General features: G+C 39.5%; 1 long non-coding RNA gene across 1 annotated transcript; it reads right to left on the bottom strand.

The window, feature by feature from the left end:
* Positions 1–2,873: 2,873 nt before the first annotated feature.
* LOC308392436 lies at positions 2,874–8,111 on the bottom strand. The gene is made up of 3 exons (XR_013970803.1): positions 8,078–8,111; positions 7,861–7,985; positions 2,874–3,215 (listed from the first exon to the last, which is right to left on the bottom strand). It is a non-coding gene; the product is annotated as an uncharacterized lncRNA (long non-coding RNA).
* Between the last annotated feature and the right edge of the window lie 116 nt (positions 8,112–8,227).

The following is an 8,227-nucleotide window of genomic DNA, read 5'->3' as shown; positions in this document are numbered from 1 at the left end:
GCTGTTTGATATGCGTTTTCTGTAAAAACTTGAGGCACGGCCATATTTCTAAGGGGTAAACGGCAGCTGTGGATTGATTTTGTTGAATACGTCGACTGATTCCATCCCAGCATCTTAATGTTGATCAGTGGAAGGATAAAACTCAAAGAAATCTGATCTTTTCAAACAAAGGAGTCAACGTGGTCAGTGCCACTAATCTGCTTCAGATTGATCGCTGACACAGAAATAGACCAGAATCTGAAATACTTTTTTCCTTTTAACATTCAGAGCATCACACAAATCACATCAACCCCTTTCTCTGATATTTTCACCTGTTTGGCAAGCCCAGATAGAAATCTTATAAGAACTATGAGACAAACCATGTGATTAAAATGCAGTCTATCTCTAACCCAATATCAATAGCAAGAGGAAATTTGAAGTAAGGAAAAGGTAAGGAGATACTGGCATAGAAAAATCTAATTTACTGACAAACACAACATACTGAGCATCACCAAGTGTATGAATACAGACGAACCTTTCAACCATATGAGTGCATTAATGTGCTGCTATAACAGCCTCCGGTCCTCCGCCTTCTGTCTTTCCTGGAGATTCTAAATATGCTGCTGGGATTTTCTCTCTTTCAGACACAGCGTTAGTTCAGCTCTGACACTGCCTGATAAGGTCAGCAGAGCTTGCAGTAGGCATTCCAGTTCATCTCAAAGGTGTTAGACGGAGTTAATGTCAAAAATCTTTGCAATTCTTGCTCATCAAAGTGGAAAAAAATAGTTCTTTCTTTTAATGCTGGTTGCTTGTAAGCACTGCAGCACTTTATCTATGTGTTGGAAGCAACAAATTGTCCAAACTACTCTTGTGCAAGTGCAGCACTGACTTCATTGGCTATAAGGGATATAAAACAGGAATAAAACATGACAAATTGAGTGTAGACAGTGATGTTAAATATTTTGACTACAACACACATAAGAAAAGTATGTCTGAGTTGCTGCATGTGTTTCTCTGTCTGTTGCTGCCATCTGGTGGCCACACGAAGAAATGTAGAATCAGCACACCGTGCACTAATGCCGAGTAAAAAACATAAAAAATGTCAAGTTAACTGCTCAGCTTACATTTTTATATGTATTTTCATATAGATATACAGTAGCTACTGATGAGGTACAGTATGCATTCAGTTACACTGTGCATATTACACGGTACACATTTTCACACACAATAAATATGTAAATATAAAACAAAGTGCACACTGGGGAAAAATACATTTATTTTTTATGTTTTTTTATTTTTAAGACAAAAACCATAAGCTAATTAATTTCAGGTGTAAAACGGCAATTCCCTGAATGACTGTGGTATGAAAAAAATATTTTAATTTTTTAAATCTTAGACAGGGCTTCGGTTCACCTGGCTTTTTCAATACTCACAGCAAGAGCCATATGCTTCAGGTGACCATATAGGGGATATCCCTTCTTACTGACATCAGAGAGGGCAAGGAGTTGATAAAATGTCCGAAACCGGGTGTTTAAAGCAGTTTGGAGTCTGAGAGGTTTTTAATGATAGAAAATATGGAAAAGCACAATTAGTTTAACTGGAGCGTCAAGCCTGCACTCTATGATCCCAAACAGAGGGATTAAAGACTGTGTGGGTGGGGCTTCTGCGCTCACAAACAGAGACGTCCATGCAAATGATAACCCTGTTTACTTATGCCATTAATGAATGTTAATGTTAATAGCATATAAACATATGGGAGTGAAAAGAGGGAAGTGGAGGTTAAGTGCTCAGTGCATCATGGGAATCAGCAGCATAGTTAATGGAGGATTCAGCACCTTCTGATACTGTAAGTGGATTCAAAAGGGAAGTTTAAAGCCGAATCTTAAACTACAGAGCATCTGTGTCCTGAAGGCTGATAGCTGAAGGCACTGCCTCCCATTCTACTTTCAGAAACTCTAGGAAACTCTGTCAGAGGTAAGTCTAAGAGTGAAGTGCTCTAAAGGGATAACATTATACTTCGAGGTCTTTGAGATATTACAGGGCTGTGTACTTATACTAGTACAATTCTGGATTAACTATGAGCTAATTGAACAAAGTCTACTATGGGAGGGATAGGGTCTCCATTTCTACTCCCTATCAGCACTCTCAATGCAGTGCGTTGGATTAATTGAAGGCTTCAAAGGGAGCTTTTAGAACAGCCTGATAATAATTAATTACAATAGACCAGCCCTGAAGTAACAAATGCATGAATCTGTTTTCCAGCATCACTCTGAGACAGAATAGTTGCTATTGCTCAAAAATTTTAAAAAAGAAAAAAGACTAGTGCCAAAGTGAAAATACATTGTTCACTTTGGCACTAGAAATTATCCAGACTAGAAAAACACAGAGTTAAGAGCAAACGTATATTTCTCTAGTTACTTAAATAAAACAAAATAATTAACTAATCATTAACCTAAAATACAGAACTCAGTAAACACTGGTCACAGTCTAATGGAGGTTAAATACTGGATTACCTGTAATATTACCTGCACATTTAGGATTAACATTCTTCCATAGATGACATTTGTGGCCAGCATTAGCACTGCTAGCACTAAAAACCTGCCTGTCTCCCGGGTTAATGTCCATGTCCCTGTGCATTGCTTCAGCTCTGTGGTTAAATGCCAGTTTACTCTGTGATGAAGCTGCACTGTGTTATTCTTAATACCCACTGCCATTCTTTAATTCCCAGTACTGTTCATTCTCAACAATGCAGGGCATCAATAACAGCCAACACATGAAGCATTTTTAATCTTTTGGTTTTATTACTGCAAATATAGACATCACATTTACTTATTTAAGAACGCATGGTATCCTCAACATATTTACATGACACTGGCTAAGCAGTGGCACCAGGCAGCAATAAAGTATAACAGTGTTCATGGAGTTTTAGTGGATTTAATTTATATTGAATATAGTTTTGTTTTTTGTTTGTTTTAGTTCCTCTGTTTCATAAAAATCAATGACAATAAATGTGTAAAGGTCTGACCTTTACACATTTATTTTTTAGCACCATAAACAATATCTGGACAGCAGCTGTTCTTTCTTTAACCACCTTCTGGCTTATCTGCTGGTTTCAGGGTGAATCGGTCTTTCCGAGGATTTGCTGGGATTTCTGCGCTTGTCTCATTCTCTCCTCGAAGAAACTCTGCAGGTGTTGATTCCTCTGCTCCAACCTGATGACCCACTGCTCCCTCAGTCTGAAGGCAGCATTCACAGCAATGACAGGAGAGAGAAAAACAAGGAGGAGGTAAAGAATTAGCCGGTGATTACGATGAAAATACCTATTTAAAAAAGAGATATGAGTGTGGGTTTCATCAGAAACCCTTTAAGGTGGTTTATAATACTATGACACAAGATTTAGCAATGTCACAGTTCAGGTGAACGATGCAATTATGTTGTTAAAACTAATCTTGTATGCTCAGCATTAATGCGTGACATTGAGGCTCTTACCGTGTCACTCCATACAATGAAGCACTGAGCTCAACTCAGCAGGGAGAAGGCAGCAACAAGTACCTCAGGGGAATCAATTGAGTCAGCAGTGGCAGGTGTGTGAGCTACACAATGAGCAGCAGTGAGAGTATGGCTTTTAAGCTTAGACTTATTTTTGAGTAAAAATAGTATGTATGTTTAAAAGATAGCTGTGGCCACTGCTGCTGTGAATTGCTGTGACAGGTATGCGTTTTTTGTTGGGGGGGTTTGGGTTTTTTTGATAAAACATCTATTTGCTGTATCAGATTGTACAGATACGTCCCTTTCTATTGTAAAGTTGGATATTTGAAGATGGCAGTGTATTTAAAACAGCTGCAGTTCCTCACATGGCCACTTGAGGCTATCTCCAAAAGTGAGTGAGTCACCTTTCTGATTTTTTAGTAGACTGCCACTCTCGCCTGTCACAGGGCAAGACACACAGTTTACCTTTGACAGGTAACCAATCCACCACACGGTTAAAAGGAAGAGACATACAAACATTCCTACAATCCTTCACTTTATGGATGTGCTTCACCCTCTTGTCCAAATATGCTCCAAAACTAAAATGGTCATGGTCAAATTAATAAAGCTGCACCAACAGGCCTTCAAACAATGGGTAACATAGCACACAATAATATAGGATTTTAAGTGATATATAATATTCAATATGTAGCTCAATAATTCTTTTCTTTCTGACACACAAAGTATGAACATTTCTCTAACATTTTATGTGTAGTTACAGGTCCTTAATAACATATTCTGACAATGCAATTTAATAATAATGTTTTATTGTCACAAAAATCGTGGATTACTTGTTTACACTATGCTCAGCTCCACTCAGATCATCTGGTTGCAGAGTGCCCTATGGTAAATGAACTATGTCAAATCAACAGACACTCTATTTAATTGTTAGTCATTATTAATCTCTGGCTCTCTTCCACTGCGTCTCGCCTCACCTCCAACCGGTCATGGCAGATGGCTGTACCTCCCTGAGCCTGGTTCTGCCGGAGGTTACTTCCTGTTAAAAGGTAGTTTTTCCTTGTCACTGTTGTAGCACTTGCACATAGGGAACTTTTTGATTGTTGTAGTTTTCTCTGTATCATTGTAGGATCTTTACCTGATACAAACAATCCAACACAATACTTTTTAAATTTTCATATACTGGCTGCTATAAATGCCAATGCAGATATACTGCCAAATACCTAATATTAGCCAAAATGTCACTCAGCCAAAATATCATAGTTCTAGTAGCTACATCCAACCACTGATACGGAATTGATCCCAGAACCACATTTAAGTGGCAATTGAAAGAACTGCTTTCAGTTTTTCCAGGTCAGGAGGCTGCTATGCGCACAAAGGCAATCAAACATTAAGCTGCTATGGTACACATTATGGGAATAACCAAGCTGGTAATGTGTCTATCCCAGGGGTGGGCAATCTCAGTCCACAAGGTCCGGTGTCCTTGCAGGTTTTAGATGTGTCCTGGAACCAACACAGCTGATTTAAATGGCTAAATTAGCTTCTCAACATGTCTTGAAGTTCTCCAGAGGCCTGGTAACGAACTAATCATGTGATTCAGGTGTGTTGACCCAAGGTGAGATCTAAAACCTGCAGGGACACCGGCCCTCGAGGACTGAGGTCTATCCAATAGTTATCAATACGTTTCACAATTTCTTTTTACTTTGTTGTGGTTCTAGATTAATGATCCCAATGATCATTAGAGCAGAAGCATCCCTGTCTGTAGGTTTCACAGCAATCCATTTAACCAGTGATGATATTTTAGTCTAGACAAGGTGATTCACTGACTGACTACGCGCTGATGAAACTTTACTTTTGCCTGAAATAAAGGAGGTATTGAAATTCTACCCCGGAAAGATTATTAATCCTGTACCTCTGCAGCAGGGCTGTTCTTTAGATCTATAGTTTACATAAAGCTATATATCACTGTGCAGTTAGGAACTACTTTACACTATATAAATGTTTCATAACCTGAGAGATTTTCACATTTTAATCAAAAATTTATTGCACATTTTTCTGAACTCACAAGTCACAGAAAGAGCTGCTCCCCAGCAGCAGCACTGCGGTCCATTTGTTGGTGTAAAGCACAGATTTAAAATGTGTGAAAGAAGAAAAAGTCATTTGTTTTTTTTAGGATGTGTTCTATGTTTGGAAGCCGAGATGAGCATCAGAGTCCAGTATTTGCCCTGACACCATAACTCCTAGGCTTAAAGTAATCGTGCAGACATCCAGCGAAACTTGATCTTCGGTCATTGCTGTCACAGATAATTGTGTTACAGAAAGAGAGGAAGTGTGTGTGTGAGTCTGTGTGAGTGTGCTTGAGTGAGCGAGAACTAGGCTATGTTAGCTGATGGATTAATATTGTTGTGTCTGTGCTCATCTGTCAGCACACGCCATCTTGCATTGGTTAATCTGCTGCGTTCTGGTTGTCTGTCCTCAAATACTCACGCTGATCTGCAGGATTCAAACATATAGCCAAACTGGCTCTGATCAACATTCTCAGGGTACTCCGTGATGACAGACAGAAGAGCTGGAAACATAACCGAGCCATTTTTTGAACTAATCAAGTTATGACGCAGTGAGACGGAACAAAGGGCAGTTATTGAGTTTATTTTTGATGCCCTTTTCTTCCCTCTGTGCCTCTCACGGACCCTGCTGCTCATCATCAAACACTGACTCAAAGCTCTTCACCAAGCTCATATAGATTTGATTACGTAACATCTCAGCATATGGAAGCACCCATCATGCTGTCAAACTTATGTTCAGTTGGAATATGGAAGCTATGCTAACAAGCTTTGACTGGCAACACAATATGTCACATTTCAACTGGTGAAGTGTTTGCATCTGTTGGAATTTAACTGGTATAATGAACTGTGTGTCAGCTGGTGGTAGTCCAGGGTGTTTAGAAATAAGCAAGTTTCATTAGAAAACTTTTTTGGTGTACGGTTTGGGTTAGAATGCCTTTTAGTCACAAGATAAAAAAAATACAGTTTCAAGTCCCTAACATGCAGTTTGATCATACAGTTCTTCTGCTATGTAATTTCCATCAACACCTATTGTTCAGAAGAACACTGCATTAAGTACTTGCACTCTCAGCACTAGTAGACATGGCACAGAGCTGTGGGAACATCATTTTTTGTGTGCAACACAACTGGCTATATATGTTAAATGGGCCCTGAAGCTAGCAGTGCTAGCCCCAGCACCTTTCTTTTCTTTTAGGTTTACAAAATCTGTCCCTGGTTTATTTCCATTTATGTTGTCTATTATGGATATTTGGACGGAAGCTGATGAGTTGCTGCTCGTTTTTGTACTCTGATATTAATGTTAGTTTAATAAACTATTATTTCTAGTGCAAGGATAGCATCCATTCATCATCCTTCATTGGGGCGCCATGATAAGCAGAGACAATCAGGTATTTGATGCCCAAACCACCACAACTGGCTCCTTTCCATGTGGACGAGAAGTGCTTTACTCTGATTCGCTCCTGAATGACCAAGCCCCTCATCCTATCTTTACTAAAGTGCGAGGTCACACTTCTGACGAAGTTCATTTTCATTGCCCGTATCCATAATTATGGATATCCAATTATGGATATCATATCCATAATCTCCTTCTTTCAGTCACTGCCTGAAGCTCATGGTCATGGGTGAGGTCAGGAAGGTAGATCGACCAGTAAATTGACAGCTTTAGTTTCACATCAGCTCAGTAGGAGTACCAGTCTCCCCTCACTCATGAACAAGACCCCAAGATAATTAAACTCAATGATTTCAATGATGCTGATTCTCAACCCAGCTGCTTAACACGTGGCTCCAAACTACCTTAGTTCACAATGGAGGTCACCACCCGATGAGGCCAAAAGCCAGGAACCAGGAGATGGCATCAAAGAGGTTACTTCCATATTTTATATTGTACATTATATTGTACATATATATATACATTGTCTCATTGCAGCATATTGTTGTGGGTTGCTGTATTAATAAAACTGAAACATATAGATATGCAGTATTGTCAGTGTTAGGCACTGAAATAAAATGACTGTTTGGGCTGGAGGAACAATGTTTGAGGAGCAAAGAATGCTTGGTTAAAAAAGTGCTTTTACAGCACACATTGTTTCTATTGGGCAGAAACCAAGCTGACTTCATCCATCTTGGTTTTCCTGGGATGCATGCAAATCAGGGATACTGCACTCCAAAAGGTCATCCTTCTGCTGCTATCCAACACATCAAAGACAGGCTTTAAAAAGCAAATATTTTCCAGCCTGAAATCATCTGGAATGTTAATCAGGGTTCGCACTATGAAATTACACACTTGGATCAGGAACTTTCCAGAACTTGTTATGTTTTTGTATTTGCTGACCGTGCCAAAGCGCTGTTCTTCATACGGTTCTCCTCCCCATTCGTCTGCTCGCTGTGCTGAACAATCCTCTGCTCCCAGAATGACTTCAGCTTCTGTTTGTCATGAATTCGAGCTGCATTCATCACCTGACAACAGCAATTACACAGCAGCAGACGCAACACTAGTCCACAAAAACTCAGGTGTGGGTTCAATAAAATCTGAAAGTCTGTTTACTTACTGCTGGCTCTTTTCACTTCTTTCCTCTTTTGTTTTCTTTCTTTGCCTCTTTGTCCTCTATCACTGCCCTCTGTTTCCAGTTCGCCTTTATTTCCTCTTTAACTCCTCCCCTTTGCTCCACATCTCTGTTTTATCGTCTCTCTCTGTCCTG

This window comes from Rhamphochromis sp. 'chilingali', assembly GCF_963969265.1.
Source record: "Rhamphochromis sp. 'chilingali' genome assembly, chromosome: 2".
Taxonomy (NCBI): Eukaryota; Metazoa; Chordata; class Actinopteri; order Cichliformes; family Cichlidae; genus Rhamphochromis; species Rhamphochromis sp. 'chilingali'.
This window is presented reverse-complemented; position numbering and strand designations above follow the sequence as displayed.